General features: G+C 42.7%; 1 long non-coding RNA gene across 1 annotated transcript; it reads left to right on the top strand.

Moving 5' to 3' along the window:
* Positions 1 to 3,830: 3,830 nt before the first annotated feature.
* LOC140909975 (uncharacterized) lies at positions 3,831 to 15,501 on the top strand. The gene is made up of 4 exons (XR_012158394.1): positions 3,831 to 3,909; positions 11,863 to 11,964; positions 14,557 to 14,689; positions 15,146 to 15,501. It is a non-coding gene; the product is annotated as an uncharacterized lncRNA (long non-coding RNA).
* Positions 15,502 to 17,432: the final 1,931 nt, after the last annotated feature.

The raw sequence follows: 17,432 nt of genomic DNA, 5'->3' as shown, positions 1-17,432 counted from the left end.
CCACTATGACCCCCAGATTCCTTTCCGCAGTACTCCTCCCTAGGCAGTCATTTCCCATTTTGTATTTGTGCAACTGATTGTTCCTTCCTAAGTGGAGTACTTTGCATTTGTACTTATTGAGTTTCATCCTGTTTATTTTAGACCATTTCTCCAGTTTGTCCAGATCATTTTTAATTTTAATCCTATCCTCGAAAGCAATTTCAACCCCTCCCAGTTTGGTATCGTCCACAAACTTTAAGTGTACTCTCTATGCCATTATCTAAATCATTGATGAAGATATTGAACAGAACAGACCCAGAACTGATCCCTGTGGGACCCCACTTGTTATGCCCCACCAGCATGACTGTGATCCACTGATAACTACTCTCGGAATGATTTTCCAACCAGTTATGCATCCACATTATAGTAGCTCCATCTAAGTTGTATTTCCCTAGTTCGTTTATGAGAAGGTCATGGAAGACGGTATTAAAAGTCTTACTAAAGTCAACATCTACCACATCAACCGCTTCCCCCCTACCCACAAGTTAGCTTTCTTTGACAGAGTATCAGGTTGGTTTGACACGATTTGTTCTTAACAAATCCATACTGACTGTTATTTACTACCTTATTATCTTCTAGGTGTTTGCAAATTGATTGCTTAATTATTTGCTCCATTATCTTTCTGGGTACAAAAGTTAAGCTGACTGCTCTGTAATTCCCTGGGTTGTCCTTATTTCAATTTTTATAGATGGGCACTGTATTTGCCCTTTTCCAGTCTTCTGGAATGTCTCCCATCTTCCATGACTTTTCAAAGATAATTGCTAATGGCTCAGATATCTCCTCAGTCAGCTCCTTGAGTATTGTTGGATGCATTTCATCAGGCCCTGGTGATCTGAAGACATCTAACTTGTCTAAGTAATTTTTGACTTGTTCTTTCCCTATTTTAGACCCTGATCCTACCTTATTTTCACAGGCATTCACTATGGTAGATGTCCAATCATCACCAATCTTCTTGGTGAAAACCGAAACAAAGAAGTCATTAAGCACCTCTGCCATTTCCACATTTTCTGTTATTGTCTTTCCCCCCTCATTGAGTAACGGGCCTACTCTGTCCTTGATCTTCCTCTTGCTTCTAATGGAAACCAGAAAACATTCTACAAATATTTTTATGTCCCTAGCTAGTTTGATTTCATTTTGTGCCTACATACTTGTGTTATTTGTTTATATTCATCCTTTGTAATTTGACTGAGTTTCCACTTTTTGTAGGACTGTTTTGAGTTTTAGATCATTGAAGATCTCCTGGTTAGATCATTGAAGATCTCCAAGGCAATACCTGACTAAAATAGTGCTGTGAGGAAAACAGGACACTAAGAGTGGTGTTAAACAATGTAGGCATAGATTACCTTGGTTTTGTGGAAAGAAGTGACTACAAGTTACCAAAAGGACTATTACTGAAGTAGAGAAATTAAACACTTCTTATCATGAAGAGCACTGAATAAAATTTGTGGTGTGTTATGGAATCACAGAAAAATTGCATTCTATGGAATTTTGCTGCATTTGCTGTGACATATGATAATCATATTCATAGCCTACTTGAAAGGCACCAGATAAGGAACAGAACTCACTGCATCTAATAAGTCAAAGGAAAATAATCTTTATTAAAAACAAAACACAGTACATGTTATTAATATCCATATTTTCTCCACTGTAGCTGAATGTTTTAGCTGCTGTGTTATTTCAGTGTTTATTTTACCATAAAAGGAACTTGAAACCACAAGGGTATAGAACATACATCAATAGCAACAAGTGAATTAGATACAGAAACTAAACTTTGACTTGGAGTCAATGAACTCCAAGGAGTATCCTCTGCTTATTCTGGGTCTAAATCTAGCCCAAATCTTGAGCTTTGGATCTCAACCATGGCATGAAACATACCATAATAGTCAACTTCAAAAATTAAATAGATTCAGAGAGCCATATTTTGCACGGACTTTGATGGGGTTGTACAGAGTGTATGTTAATATAGAATTTGGCATAAGAAATTTCCATGTGTCAGTTGGGAATGTAAAATAATTGTAGCTTTAATTAGAGAAGACCATTGATTGCAACTATTATGACTTATTCAAGTTTAAAAGTTACTGATGAGTACTAATTCTCACAATTAGATTTTATAATAGAAATGACTGAAGACAGAACAGAGGAGTATTTTAAAGTTATTTTTGAATTAAAAAAATCAGACCAATAACGAAAGTAAGCAGACATATCTGATAAGCAAACAGTATGTGTCTTTAAAGGCAAGAATATAAACCTATCCAATGTATTTCTACAACTTGTGTGATTGCTCCACCCCTAAAGCTGGGCAGCTAGAATCAAGAAGAGCAACCCTAGCCCAGGATGGGAGTGGAGCATTGAGTTGGAGGGTGCTGGTGCATGGCCAAGAATGTCCTAGGGGGAGTGGTGAGGAGCTTGGGGTCAATCGTTGGTGAGCTATGGGGTGATTGGGGAATGTTGAGGGGGCTGCAGGGGAAGGGCAGAGGGGAGAGTGGGAGGGGGTGAGGAGTGGGGAGCTGAGGTGCTGGGGGGCTGCAGTGAATGGGATGTATGTCAAGGCTCTTTTGAAGATGTGGGTTGGGGCTGCCAGGATAAGTGGGGGCTGGTGGAGGGTTGTTGGAGCATATGCGGGGTAGAAGAGGCATTTGGGTGTCTGTGTGGTGTGAGATGGGGAGCGGGTCTCTGTGTGAGGTGAGGAGAGTCTGAGTCTGCATGGGGCAGTAGTGCTTTGCTATCTAGTTTACAAAAGGTGGGGACCCCCATCTTCCATAGTACACAGAGCTCCAAAACTCTTTAAGCCGGGCCTGCTCCTCCTACACCCACGCATCTTGCTAACAATGTAGCCAAGACAGGGTTAGTAGCTGAGAATCCCAAGCAGAGATAGGTGCCTCCCTGCATCCTATCGCACACACCCCTCTACTTAGCATCTCCCATTGGCTAGCTTAGGTGGCTCCCTGCTTAGTGGGCTGGTTTTTGTGAATCACTATCTAAGGTGCCTGTCTCTCCCCATTCACTGCACAGGAGCTTAGGCACCCAACTCAGGTGTTGTGAATCTCTGTCTAAGGTGCCTGTGTTAGCACAATGGATCCCCCATTCTGATTGGCACCCTTAGGCACTGCTGTTGATGATGAAAATACAGCTCAAGCAATGAAAATACAGCTCAAGCAATGAAAGGTCTTGAGACATTTTCTCACTTTCAGTAGTATATTGGTGTTCATACTCCCTGTAATCATGCATGCATTCTCATTTAAGACAATCAGACTAGGCCTGTACGATAAATAGGACAAATGGGAGTTGGCTGTTAGTGATAGTTCTCTAAATTGGAGGAGGACCAGGAGATCATGGGGAGTAACAAATGTGACCTAGAAGAATGAATTACAAATGAGTTATATATAATAAAGTCCATATTTTATGTTTTCATATAAAACATAATTGTGTGTGCCAGAATACTGCAATTTGAATCCATTGCTTTAATACCACAAAGCGGAGGCAGGTGTCACACAACATGGTCTGACAAACAGCAGATGATGTTGCTTTGGTCACTGTGGAAACCACACATCCCATTAAAGGCACATACTTGGTACTGTTGCAACTGAGACACTATGGAATTTTTTTGAAAAGTCCCCATTGTTATTTTGACAGCTGAGTTGCCAGGGTTACAAGTACAAACAGTGTAAAAGAAAAATGAGTGATATATTTTTTTTCTTTTTTTTACTGTATTCATTAATATTGCTCTGAGTTTGAAATAGATCCCGTACTTAAGGCCCTGTGTAAATCACAGTTTATTTGTTTATTTTTGTAGAAAATTCATCACTGTGTAAGTGGCAAAGTCTTGAATTTCATGGAGTTTGCACTGAAAGAATTTCACCAGCAAACTTGGTGAGTATGCACAGAATGAATTTCAGCAGCAGTCCTCGATGTTGACTAAGTTTGGACACTGAACTCCATTCTTTCATCCATGTGAACAGCAGTCTCCTCTTTCGCGTGTGCACAGCACTGTAAACTAAAGTAATACTTGAAAGATCACGGTTTGGGCGCATTTTCCCAGTTCCATGCCCTCCATGAAATCATGATTTACACTTGGTGCTACCTATTTGATATGTAAAAAATGGACAGCTATCCTAACACATGTATCCTGATCCTATTAAAGTTGATGGAAAGGCTGTCATTTACTTCAGTGAGAATTGGAGCTGGGTCAAAATGCAGACTGAGGAAAAAATATACATTTGCCAGGGTTTTTCTGTATTTAAAGTCTTAACTAGGTTGTCACTGAGTGGGAGGTAGAGATATTGCATCCTGTAGATTTGCAAAAGAGCTTGCTAACACAAATATGGATATTTTGGTCCCTGTAGGATCTAGGCTATCCATGTAAAGGCAAAGTTTATTTTGTGCTGGGACTTGCTGGGGCTCATCCCTGGCACAAATCAATTAGTGGAGTTTAGTGAGGCATGCAATTCTACATTTGCATACAAGGCATGCCCTCACACGTATAACGCATGCAAGGTCATGCTGTGTGGAGGATGCCAATTTGTCCTACAAAACGGCATCCTCTATGCAGTGTGACCATGCACATACAGTGCAAGCAAGGTCACATGCTGCAGAAAATGCCATATTGTTTTGCTTGAGCCCCAGTCACTCTTTCTTTAGAAATTAAGCACTGTGTAAAAGTAAACATATTAGCTAACATTGTCATCGAGACACAAGAATCAAATGAAAATGTGCCAACTCTTAGTGTTGACCGCTAACTTGCCAGAATTACAAAAGGAAAAGCTGTGATTACTACTACGCTCAGTCTGATGGAGCCAAATCCAAAGGCGCCATATTGTGATGTAAATTACATGGTGTTGAATCACTGAAAGGCGGCATAAGTGAATGTAGCCTATGTTGAAGGAGATGGCAGGGCTGAGCAGGAAATGCAATCAAGAACAGAAGGTGTAAAATAAGACATGTTTTCTGTGCTAACTTTGTTTCAAGAAAGCTTTCTGTGTCAACTGACTAGATAGCAACCATAACCCTCCCCCAGGTGACAACTCTGAACAATACAATTTAAAAAAAATAGCAGCTGAGTAAAAATGGATATTTAAGGGATCGATAATTTGATAGACCGAGGGATGAAGACAGTAGATCCATTCTAGTTTGTCTTATATTAGCAATGACAAACGTTACCGTCTGATAGCCATTCAATGACATCTGTAAAATGATCAGACTATCTCACTCCAAATTCTAGTGGGAAAGTGTCCAGTTCACAAAGATCACTCATATAATTGGCATTAACGATCCTATTAGCAATCTATGTATAAAGGCCCAGGACAGAATGAACATAGACATTTCTCATCTGCTTTCCTCCTTTAACCCCTCCACTTGCCCTTGTAGCCCCATCCCAACTCCTGATCTCCCTCGTAATCGCTTTCATCCCCCTCCTTGTTCTTCTCTTTACCTCCTCATTCTCCTCTCGCTCTTTCCCCCCAATACAAACATGATCTAGTGTCATAAATATAAAGGGAAGGGTAAACACCTTTTAAATCCCTCCTGGCCAGAGGAAAAACGCTTTCACCTGTAAAGGGTTAAGAAGCTAGAATAACCTCACTGGCACCTGACCAAAATGACCAATGAGGAGACAAGATACTTTCAAAGCTGGAGGGGGGGAGAAACAAAGGTTCTCTCTGTCTCTGTGGTTGCTTTTGCCAGGACCAGAGCAGAAATGCAGGTCAGAACTCCTGTAAAGGGTTAATAAGCAATCTAGTTAGATATGCGTTAGATTCTGTTTTGTTTAAATGGCTGATAAAATAAGTTGTGCTGAATGGAATGTATATTCCTGTTTTTGTGTCTTTTTGTAACTTAAGGTTGTGCCTAGAGGGATTCTCTATGTTTTGAATCTGATTACCCTGTAAGGTATTTACCATCCTGATTTTACAGAGGTGATTCTTTTACTTTTTCTTCCATTAAAATTCTTCTTTTAAGAACCTGATTGCTTTTTCATTGTTCTTAAGATCCAAGGGTTTGGGTCTGTATTCACCTATGAAAATTGGTGAGTATTTTTATCAAGCCTTCTCCAGGAAAGGGGGTGTAGGGTTTGGGAGGATTTGGGGGGGAAAGACATTTCCAAGCGGGCTCTTTCCCGGTTATATATTTGGTAGATGCTTGGTGGTGGCAGCAATAAAGTCCAGGGGCAAAAGGTAAAATAGTTTGTACCTTGGGGAAGTTTTAACCTAAGCTGGTAAAAATAAGTCTAGGGGGGTTTTTCATGCAGGTCCCCACATCTGTACCCTAGAGTTCAAAGTGGGGAAGGAACCTTCACATCTAGTCTCAACAATTTTTTAAAAAAAAACGTAATTGACTTCACTTGCCTCTCCAGCTACCTCCACACCTGCCTTTTCCGTTTCATCTCTAAACTCCTTGAACATATCTGTAATAATTGTCTGGAGTTCCTCTCCTCCAGTTGCACCATAGAAACTCTCCAATCTTGCTTCCGCTCCTTATACTCCACAGAAACATTCTCACCAATGTCTCTTATGAATTCTTCCTAGCCAGAGTTTCAAACCAGTACTCCGTGGACCACGCTCTTTCTTGAAATCTTGTCCTTCTTTAGGTTCTGTGAACTCTGTCCTCCCCTGGTTCTCCTCCTACCTCTCATTGCTCCTTCACTGTGTCTGTCGGGAGATCCTCTGCCTGCAACCTCCAACTTTCTGTGGGGACTCCACAGGGCACAGTCCTTGGTCCCTTTCCTGTCTCCCTCTGCACCTGATTTCTCAGTAATTTCTGCAAACACACATTCAGCTATTATCTCTATTCTGACAAATCACAGATCTCTCTACTCCAGACTTGTCTCCTTCTGTCCAAACTAAAACCTTGACCCGTCTCACTGGCCTCCCCTCGTACATGTCTAGCCATCAGCTCAAGTGAATCATGGCTAAAACAAAGCTCTTAATCTTGGTTCCCTGCTATTTCCTTTATCTATGGCAGTGGACCACACCACTATCAGACTTGTAACTGCATCATCTTAGACTCAGACATCTCTCTATGGCTCAACATCCAGGCTGTGTCTAAATCTTGCTGATTCTTTCCATGTAACTCTGCATTCAGAAAGCCAAAATTCATGTGCAAGCTCTCATTTTCTTACCTCTCAACAACTGCACCGTTCTTTTCTCCGATCTTCACAAACGTGATTTTGTCCTCCTCATACCATTCAGAATACTACTTCAAAGATCACTTTTCTAATCCATCACTTTGACCATGTAATCCATCTTTGGCTTCGTTCTGCCATCACCCTCTCCTCTATATATCATCAGACATAAGCTGCTTGTCTTAACTTTCAAGGCCCTTCACAGCCTTTTCCTCACTATACTTATTATCACTTATTCACTATCAAAAGTGGATGCCCACTTCTGATCAGCCCATGATGTCCATCACCCACTGCCTCCATCACTCACTTGTGAAATTTGCAAACAAGAACCCTGGTCCTTTCTCCCAGGCTGCCCCTCCAGCTTGGGAGGAGCACCCTATAAACATCTGTAAGTGACCTCATTACCCACCCTCAAAACCCTCTTTAAAATTCTTCTTTTTTGTGATGCCTACAAAAAAAATTGACAGTGGTTAGGCTGCTGATACCACAGCCTATCATGCTGACCAGTACTGTCTCATTGTTTCCTTGCATTCATGTACCTGTCTGTATCCACCTCTTGCATCTTTTCTGTGCTTCTGTTGGACTTCAATTATTCTAGTACTCATTAGCCATCACAAATGGCAGTGCCAGAGGATCAACCTTATAGGGCAGAGGTGGGCAAACTACAGTCCGCAGGCCACATCTGGCCTGCGGAACCATTCTGCCTAGCCCCTGAGCTCCTGGCCCGGGAGGCTCACCCCCAGCCCTTCCTCTGCTGTCCTCCCTCTCCCCCAGCCACAGCTCACTGCTCCGCCGGTGCAATCCTCTGGGCAGCGGGGCTGCGAGCTCCTGGGGCAGTGCAACTGCAGAGCTGGGCCTGACCTGGTGCTGCGTGGTGTGTGGCTGGCTCCAGCCGGGCGGCTTGGCTGTCTGTCCTGGTGCAGCAGCACTGCCAGCCACCGGTGCTCCAGGCAGCGTGGTAAAGGGGCAGGGAGAAGGGGAGGGGGTTGGATAGAGGGCAGGGGTGGTCAGGGGCCAGGGGTGTGGATAGGTGTCAGAGCAGTCAGAGGGTGGGGAACAGGAAGGGTTGAATGGGGGCAGGGGTTCCGGGGGCAGTCATGGAGAAGGGGTGGTTGGATGGGACATGGGTCCCGGAGGGGCAGTCAGGAAGGAGAGGAGGGGTTGGATGGGGTGGCAGGGGGCAGTTAGGGGCAGGGGGAAGTAAGGGAGCAAGGGGGGTGGATGGGTCAAAGGTCCTGGGAGCAGTCAGAAAGGAGAGGGAGGATTGGATGGGGTGGCGGGGGGCAACGGTGTGGGCAGTTAGGAGCGGGAGGTCTGGGGGTGGTCAGGGAGAAGAGGTGGTTGGATGGGGCAGGGGTCTTGTGGGGGGCAGTCAGGAAGGAGAGTGGGGGTTGGATGGGGTGGCAGGGGGCAGTTGGGGCGGGAGGTCTGGGGGCGGTCAGGGGACAGAGAGCGGGGGGGTGGATGGGACAGAGATCCCAGTGGGGCCATCAGGAGGCACGAAGCAGGGGAGGTTGGATGGGGGTGGGGGCTGGGCCACGCCTGGCTGCTTGGGGAGGCACAGCGTCCCCTAACCAGCCCTCCATACAATTTCTGATACCTGATGTGGCCCCCAGGCCAAAAAGTTTGCCCACCCCTGTTATAGGGTAATGTAATCCTGCCACCACTTTTTTATTGTAATGTTGGCAGTTGCCTTTTTGTGTCTTTGGGGCAGAATGTCAAGAAAAGGGTACATTATCTATTATGCCTGCCATGTTCAGTGATCCCCTACTGGTTATGCCAAGGGGTAAATGCTATGTTTATATATAGAATGAAGAGTAAAATCTCTTTGGTTTCCATTCCTAAAACTTTTAGAGGGTGGTGTGTGTGTGTTGTATCAGGTGGTTCTGGAAGTTGGGGAATAAAGGAGTGACTGGAGGCTGTTAATACTACTGTACTTGCTTATATCTCTAGAGTTTATATTTAAAGCCTCTGCTGAGTGTCCTCACAACCATTCAGATACTTGGGATACCAAGAAGCTTCCAAATTTGGGAACACAGAGCACTGGGCTCCATGGAAGTGACAACAGCAGTGTAGGGGCACATGGTTCTGTTTGAATCAATACTGAACGTGCTCCTCATTACTCAGCTCCCTGTGTCCCAGCGACAGCACAGTGACCTGAACATTAATCAGAAAGTACAGTTAGCACAAAGACTTGGAATTACCAGTCCTTTCCCCTTCTATACCCCTCTAGATGGTATAGAGAGGTGCCTATGGGAGGAGAAGGGGAAAGAAATGCTAAAATCCAAACAAGAGGACAGTGAAGGAGCTGGTGAGCCTTTGACCACAATCATGTAAGAGAACTGTGACTGGAAACCTTCATCAGAAAGAAAGAAAGAGAAAGCAAGCAAGTATCCTCTTACGAGCTGGAAAAGGAGACGGGGTATATCACACTCCTTTCTCCTAGGAAGAGAGTTCAGTATCACATGACCTCATCGAAGGGTGGGGAGTCCAATTAGAGGGGCCAGGAGATGGTCTTTTGGCCAGAGGTTTTTGTGAACTGTGCAAATGGGGGAATGGGAGCTAAAGGTTGCTAGTCCCTTCCCCTGCACAGAACACAAACAGGTACCAGGCACAGTCCCATCCCAAAAAATCATGCTCCTCCGCTTTCTGCACTTAAATCTAAATTTGCCTTTATCCTCCTGTAACTTGGCTGGTGTGCAGTCATATGTTTTGGATATTATTTGAGTAGAACAGCCTGCAGGCAATGCATCTGTCCTGATACATAGAGGTGCTGCATGGAAAAAAGATTTGCACACTTAAAAATAAATGATCAGTGTGAGTCCAACACGATAACATTTGGAATTTCTCGGGCACTTAGGAGCAAAGGACAAGATTCTATTCCCCTTATTCAGGGTGAGTGGTACCTTACTCTGTGAGCAGTCCAGCTGAAATCAGTGAGATTGCATATGAAATAAGGAATGACTTCACATGACTTCTGTATCATGTGACTGGCTTAGTCACAAAGGTGTAATTTTCATGACATTTCAATGAGCAGTTTTATTCCACAGGTATCAATCTTCTTTCTGAGACTCTGGAGGCACAGAGAGGCAAGGTGACTTACCCAAGGTTACCCAGAAGACCAGGGTAGAGTAGGGAATTGAATGGGAGTCTCCTATCTTCCAGCTAATTGCCCCAATCACTGGGTTATCCTTCCTCCCTTTGTGTGATGTAAGGCACAGAATCTGGCCCAAAATGAACAGTGAGGTATTCATGCCCTCCCATGAACTCCAGCAGGCCAAAATCTGTGCTGATTTTATGTAATGTAAAAAATCTTTTTTTTAAAAAGATAAGATAGTGCTGCATCTATTGTGCATTGAGTCAGTGATATGTCAAGGCTGTTTTCCTATTTTACAAAATGTATTAAGAAATTGATTCTGCTTTGGTAACTAGCACATTGCAACATTCCAGGCAGAGCCTGACAGTATATCAGGGACTATTTTTGTTGAATAATTGTAAGTGGAAAGAAACCCAGCAGCATGAAATATGACATGCACTAATTGGGTCTTGCAACTAGTGCTGCTCTTTCCATTAGTGGTTGTCTAAGAACCACCTGGTGAACATTAATTAAACAACATTCCCTTGTGTGCAGCATATTGCTTGTTTGAGAGCAATTATCTCTTGAGCATACATGAGATGCATGCCCTGCCTCATTCTAACCTGCAGTAATTAGTTGGGAGAGCAGAAGATCAGAATAAACTCAAAGAGTTTCAATTGATCAACCATGAAGCCACCAGAATTTTGCTCACAGCTTCTATGTAAAAGACAAACCTGTGGCCATTGACTTTCCATTGAAGTGTCATGTTATTAATCTACACTCAAAATTTTGGGTATGTGCCATTATATTGACACCAGCTTATCCCTAATTTTTCCATAATGTTTTGCTTTTTTTTTGTGCTTTAAAAGGTGTGTGTGTATATATAGTCCTAGTATTGAATGGGCTGTTAAGACTTTTCCCCTTTATCCCAATCTTGCTTGAAACAATGTTTGTCTTTAGTAAGATAAAAGATGTGTTAGAAATTGTTTGCTAATGTGTTCTAACAAACAGTCTAAAAATCTAGCATAGACAAGGCAGATATTCTTTTACACATGCAACTTGTGAATAATGAAGCAAAAGAGATAATTTAGGCTTAAACTTGAATAGCTTGCATGAGGTAAAAACACATTTCATCTATATTATACTTTTAGAACATCTTAATTAGCACATTAACGAACACATTCTCCAACACACCTTTTATTCCAGTCAAACACTTAATTGATTCACCATACAGGACAGCCTGCCCCTTTAAGCATCAGGAAGTCTTGGCCCAGTCAGCTTTTTGCTGCTATTATATCTGTGTAGGGTGGGGGACTTAATGTTATTACCCCTACAGCTCTTGAATCTGGGTCTGGAGGCTTCCTAGTCAACTCACACCACACTGCTCCTACCCAGCAGCTTGCTACAAATGCCCTGAGCAGGAGACACCAGAAGATCTGAAGTTACATCAGTGAAGGTTTCCCTGGGCCTGATTGGAGGAACATGAATTCTAACCCGCAGTGGTCAGGGCTTCCTATTTAAACCCAAAGAGCGGCATGGGAAGTTGTCTGCCTATCTGGGCTCTACCTGACTGCTATATTAGACTCTGCTTCCCTGCCTTGTTCTGATCCTTGCTCCTGGACTCTAATTCTAGCTCTGATCCTGGGCTTGACTTCCAACTCTGATTCCTGCTCCAACCATGTACATCTTGGCCCCCAATGCTTAACAGGATGAAAGCCCAGCAGCTGAGGGAAAGGTGAGCAAACGGATTATTTCTGGTGGTAAGAAGCCTTGTTGAGGACCAGGAGCTGCTTAAGGACTCTAGCTGGCTAGAGCCCTTTGTAGGATGGTGAGGTTGAACTGGACTGGGTTGATGGATGTTGAGACAGCCTGTTGTTCCTGGGCCCTTCTGACCTTTGCTGGGCTAACGGTTCCTTTTTTTGTGTGTTTCGTTGGACTTCATCTAAGGAACCCCCCCAGCCCCCGAAGGGAAGTAATATTTTAAAATAGTTTGGCTGGAGATTGTTGTGGGGAAACAGAGTTAGAGGGCTGTGATGCTAAAATTGCTATGAGGTGATACTCTGAGGTAAATGTTTTCTTAAGGCGAGTCTGTATTACAAAATTAAATCAACTAAAGTTACATTGAGGTACAGCCACTGCCATAATTAAACTGGTTTGGCATGTACACACATGCTCATTCTGTCAGTGGTGTGTATGTGTCCTCGCCAGTGATTTAACTGTTAACATAGGACATTGTGCCCCCCCCCCCCCAGCCATCTAGGGCCCCCAGCTGCAACAGTCAACACAGTGCCTATACTAACACTGCATAGCCCTCACTACGTCAACCTAAGTGCTATGCCTCCTGCGGAGCTGGAGTTATTAGGCCGGTGTAGTGGGCAACTTATATCAGCAGGAGAAACACTGTAGTGTAGACTTAACTCTGTAGTGTAGACCACGCCTTACAGTCACTCTTCCTTATGGTGGCTGGTTCACTTTGCTTTGTCATAGCATTTACTGAGTCCATTTAAATAGCACCTGTTTTAACACTTTCAAATAGCTCTATTAAAAGCCTCCTCAATCATTGAGAAAATACTCCCATGTAAATGGGCTTTGAGTGATGTCCTAAGGGCCAAAGGCACTCACTTTGAATTAGTGAAGCATTTAAATTTAATCATATGCCTAAAGCTAAGCATGTGAATATTTCCAATGGCAATGGGTCTAATAGTTAAAATTCCCAGAAGATTGTTCTAATTTTAAAATGGGGGTGGGTAATGCTACTAAAGACCATTTTAACCAATGAAGCTTTTCTGGGATTTGCCTAGCACTCCACACATGCTTTGACAGAGTGACAATGTGTTGTCAATCTTCTTGTTGGTTGTTGTCATCCCTAGAGCAGTCCAAAGGATGACAAGTCTGTTTCATGACAATTTTTGGAGTGTCTTTATTCTGCATTGGAACTAAAATAAAATAAAATAATTCAAAGACTTTTTGTTTTTCTCACTGAAACTGAAACTTGTTGAAATGGCTGTATTCTGTTTGAAAACCTGAGATTTTTGATTTAGGCCTCTGTCTGGTCAGACGTGACCAGAGAGCTCTTGGCTTCAAAAATCTTCTTGATTGGAAACTTTTTGTGGAAATACATCTCTGTGAAACATTTTCACAGGAAAAATATTATTAGGTAAGTATATGACCACCTTGTCACAAATAAAAAAACAGAAGCAGCCGTTTTTGGTGGGACATAAGTCACAATATTTTGGTGCTGATTTGTCTGTACCAGAGAGATGGTTACACAGCTGTAACTGGCTGTGTCCTATTCTATTTGTAAACAGTTTGCTTTAGCTTGTGGACATATTGATTCTGAGTCATTCCTTTTCTCTGTCAGAGCTGCCAACAGCAATAATTGCTCTAAAAATAAATACAAACAACATTGAATTGAAGCTTCCAAATTCTTTTTATTCAGTAGTTCTCATGGATAATCAGATGTCAAAGATATATACTGCCTCATCTGACTTAAATAGTGATTTTTAGTTGGGCTGCAATTCTCATGACTGCAGATGTATCACAGCATGTCCAGCTTCTCTGATTCTCCCAAAACAATCCAGGCTGTCTTGTGATTCCTTTAAATACTAGGATCAGGCCCTTGCAGCATATGCACATCTTGGTGAGTCTTTCCTTTTTATGAGGGATGATAAGGGAAAGTGCATATAATGGGCAACATTGTTTGTTTTCACAGTACCAATCTCAAACTTGTACAGAGACTATTGATATGCTTTAACAAGTTATTTATTCAGCATGAGGCAGTTAAGAGAGAGACTCCAACTGAAGTCTTTGACATGAGTTAGTACTCTCCAGACCTGTGACAGGCATAACTAATGTATAAACCTTGACTCTCCAGAACATATCTAGCCAGGAAACTTGTACCAGACAGCATCCCGAAGGAGCTATGTGCCCTCCCTCCGTGTTGCAATTAAGATGTATATGAAGAGGGTAAATAGTAAAAGGAAAAAGCCTTAACTGAATAAACTATAACTAATTAACACTGCAACCAAAATCGGGGGTCCTGCTGTGGTCACCAAATGGTTACAGTGTATCAATATCGGGGGAGAAATTAAGGATGTTATGGACCCCTACAAAGAACTCACAGGTACGGCTGTCCCTGAATTGAGATCTATCACCTAATTGATTTCTGTGCAAATAAGGATAACGGACAAGGAAAGGTAAACCTAAAAGGTGCTTTATTTAACATAAGGTAAGTATAGAGATAAAATATCTCTATGGCTTGCATGAGCATGAAGCCCAGAACACTCTCACTCTGCAAATGACAGATAAAAGTATTTATAATTGACAGATCAAAGTTTGTCTGCCTCAGCCTCAAGATGTTGGATCCAGACCTACCGCTGCACTTGGGAATGACTGGCAGTGCAGGAGGGACTCGAACCTTTGACTGCTGGACCAGGATTAGGATCAGGATTACTACTCTGGTAAGTAGCTGTGGTGGTATCTCTCGGAGATCTTCCCGCGGTTCTTGATCTGAGAACGTGGGCTGCCGCTAGGGAGAACAGCACCCTAGAGCCTGTGTGTGGGGCTTATATATTCTCTAGGCAGATTAGTGACTACCTGACCAGTCCTTTTCCTGCCTTTACACAAAAGGGCGCCGAAGTTCCAAAGAGAAGGGCAGCCAACATGGCTGCCCAACAACTCCTAGACACCATTCAAGATGGTGATTTTAAACAAATTTTTGACATTACCATTTCCCAGGTAAATAATACAAGATACCACATAGACATAAATCAGAGCATGCATATTAAAATATAAATACCTGAATAATGCTGTACAGTGAAGTATGAACTGGCAATGAGAAATATTGACCGCCTTTCCTTATAGGTTGTGTAACAGGAGTTAAAGCAGAGTGGTGACTTACTTTTTTTTATTTTTAGAGATGGTGTCTTACACTTTTGTCTTCCCTGGCAACAGCCTATGACTAGCAAAGAAAGCACTGGCATTATATTGCCCCACAAATCAGGAGAAGCTGAGTGGCAAGAGAAAAAGGAAAAACAGCAATCTTCAGTAGTCCTTGACAGATTCCAGAAAAACATGGTCCTGTCTTCTCTGCAAGTTTACCACAGTCTTAAATTTGACTTTTCAATTCCATCTTTCCAGAGACCTCACAAGCATGTGACATTTAACTAATGGTTCCATTTATATTGCCTTTGAAATTTAGACCAATGCAACTGCAGTCAATGCCTGATTATCTGTAAATAGGGAACTGTGCAGTTTGATTCTGTGCTTTAAAAGAACATAATTATTCATAACCAACTAAAGGTGTGTGTTTCTTTATTCACACTTTTACCTGAATCTATGGCTAGACTGTATTTAGAATTCTTACCAAGTTCATCAGGCTTCCTATCTGTCTGAGACTCAATTTCTGTTTTTGTTATCAGATCTGTGAATGTCTCCATTTTTAATATAGCCTGTGCCATGCCTCCCAGCCAGACTTTCTCAGGCAGAAGCTTCTCCATCCTACTCCCCACCCAGCTGCCAGGAAGAGTGGCCAAACATGCGGGGGTGGAGGTAAGTGCAGGGGGAGGAGGACCGAGCCTTTCTTGACCCCACATGTCACCTCTGCCATATATAATTCCATGGTACCCCTACATGTTGAATATAGCATGCTGTTCTTGGTGCCTCATCTCAAATACTACCTAGATGGAGCTATTATAAGGTGGGTGCATAATTGGTTGGAAAACTGTCCCCAGAGAATAGTTATCAGTGGTTCACAGTCAAGCTGGAAGGGCATATCAAGTGGGGTTCCATAGGGATCGGTTCTGGGTCTATTTCTGTTCAATATCTTCATCAGTGATTTAGATAATGGCAGAGAGAGTACACTTACAAAGTTTGTGGATGATACCAAGCTGGGAGGAGTTGCGAGTGCTTTGGAGGATAGGATTAAAATTCAAAATGATCTGGACAAACTGGAGAAATGGTCTGAAGTAAATAGGATGAAATTCAGTAAGGTGATTTTAAACAAACTACCATGCAAAGTAGTCCATTTAGGGAAGGAACAATCAGTTGCACACATACCAAATGGGAAATGACTGCCTCAGAAAGGGACCTGGGGGTCAATAGTGGATCACAAGCTAAATGTGAGTCTACAGTGTAACACTGTTGAAAAGGGGTGTGCGGGGAGGGGGAGGGAAGCAAACCTTCTGGGATGTATTAGCAGGAGCGTTTGTAAGCAAGACTAGAAATAATTCCTCTGCTCTACTGCATGCTAATTATTTCTCAAGTGAAGTATTGTGTCCAGTTCTAGGAGCCACAATTCAGGAAAGAGTGGATAAATTAGAGAGTCCAGAGAAGAGCAACAAAAAAGGCTTGGGTTATGGGACTGCTTCCATATGAGGAGTGATTAAAAAGACTGTGACACTTAATTTTAGAAGAGAGTCTATAAAATCAAGAATGGTGTGGGGCAATATTTTGTTTACCCTTTCACATAATTTCATTGTGTGACCCTGGTTCTTGTGTTAATAGGCAGCAGGTTTAATACTAACGCCAGGAAATAGCTCATACAATGCAGAGTCAATCTGTGGGACTTGTTGCCAGAAGATGATGTGAAGGCTAAAAGTATAACTGTGTGGGTTTTTTTTTTTTTAAACAAATTGGTAATTTAATGGACTATAGGTCCATGAATAGTTTATAGCCAAGATGGTCAGGAATGCAACCCTAGGCTTTAGGTGGCCTTAAACCCCAATTCCCAGATGCTGGGACTGGATAAGAGGGAATTGATCACTCAATAAATTGCCCTGTTCTGTTCATTAGCTCTGAAGTAGCTGGCAGTAGCTACTGTCAGAGAGGATACTGGGCCAGATGGACTATTGGTCTGACCCAGCATGGCCAGTCTTATGGCTCAGACATGCCTTGGGAAAGCATGCTGTATAGTACTGCTTTTTTTATTTTATTTTATTTTTTACTGCTGCTTCATGAAATAGTAGTATGTGATCTCCCTTAGCAACAAAAAACCCCAGGCCTTGCCATATGCTAGCCCTCAAAATAAATTGCCACGACCCTTAGATCCATGAAGTCCCACACAATAACTGGCTCACAGATGAGCCCTCATAGGTGTGCTAAGTCTTCAGGGCTTCTACATTGTGGTCTTCTCCCGGACCACTCCCAGACTTCCCGCTCCCTGTTTCCTTCAGTGCACCCCAGCAAGGCAGATATGTGTCTACA

Source organism: Lepidochelys kempii, chromosome 4 (genome assembly GCF_965140265.1).
Source record: "Lepidochelys kempii isolate rLepKem1 chromosome 4, rLepKem1.hap2, whole genome shotgun sequence".
Classification (NCBI taxonomy): Eukaryota; Metazoa; Chordata; order Testudines; family Cheloniidae; genus Lepidochelys; species Lepidochelys kempii.
This window is presented reverse-complemented; position numbering and strand designations above follow the sequence as displayed.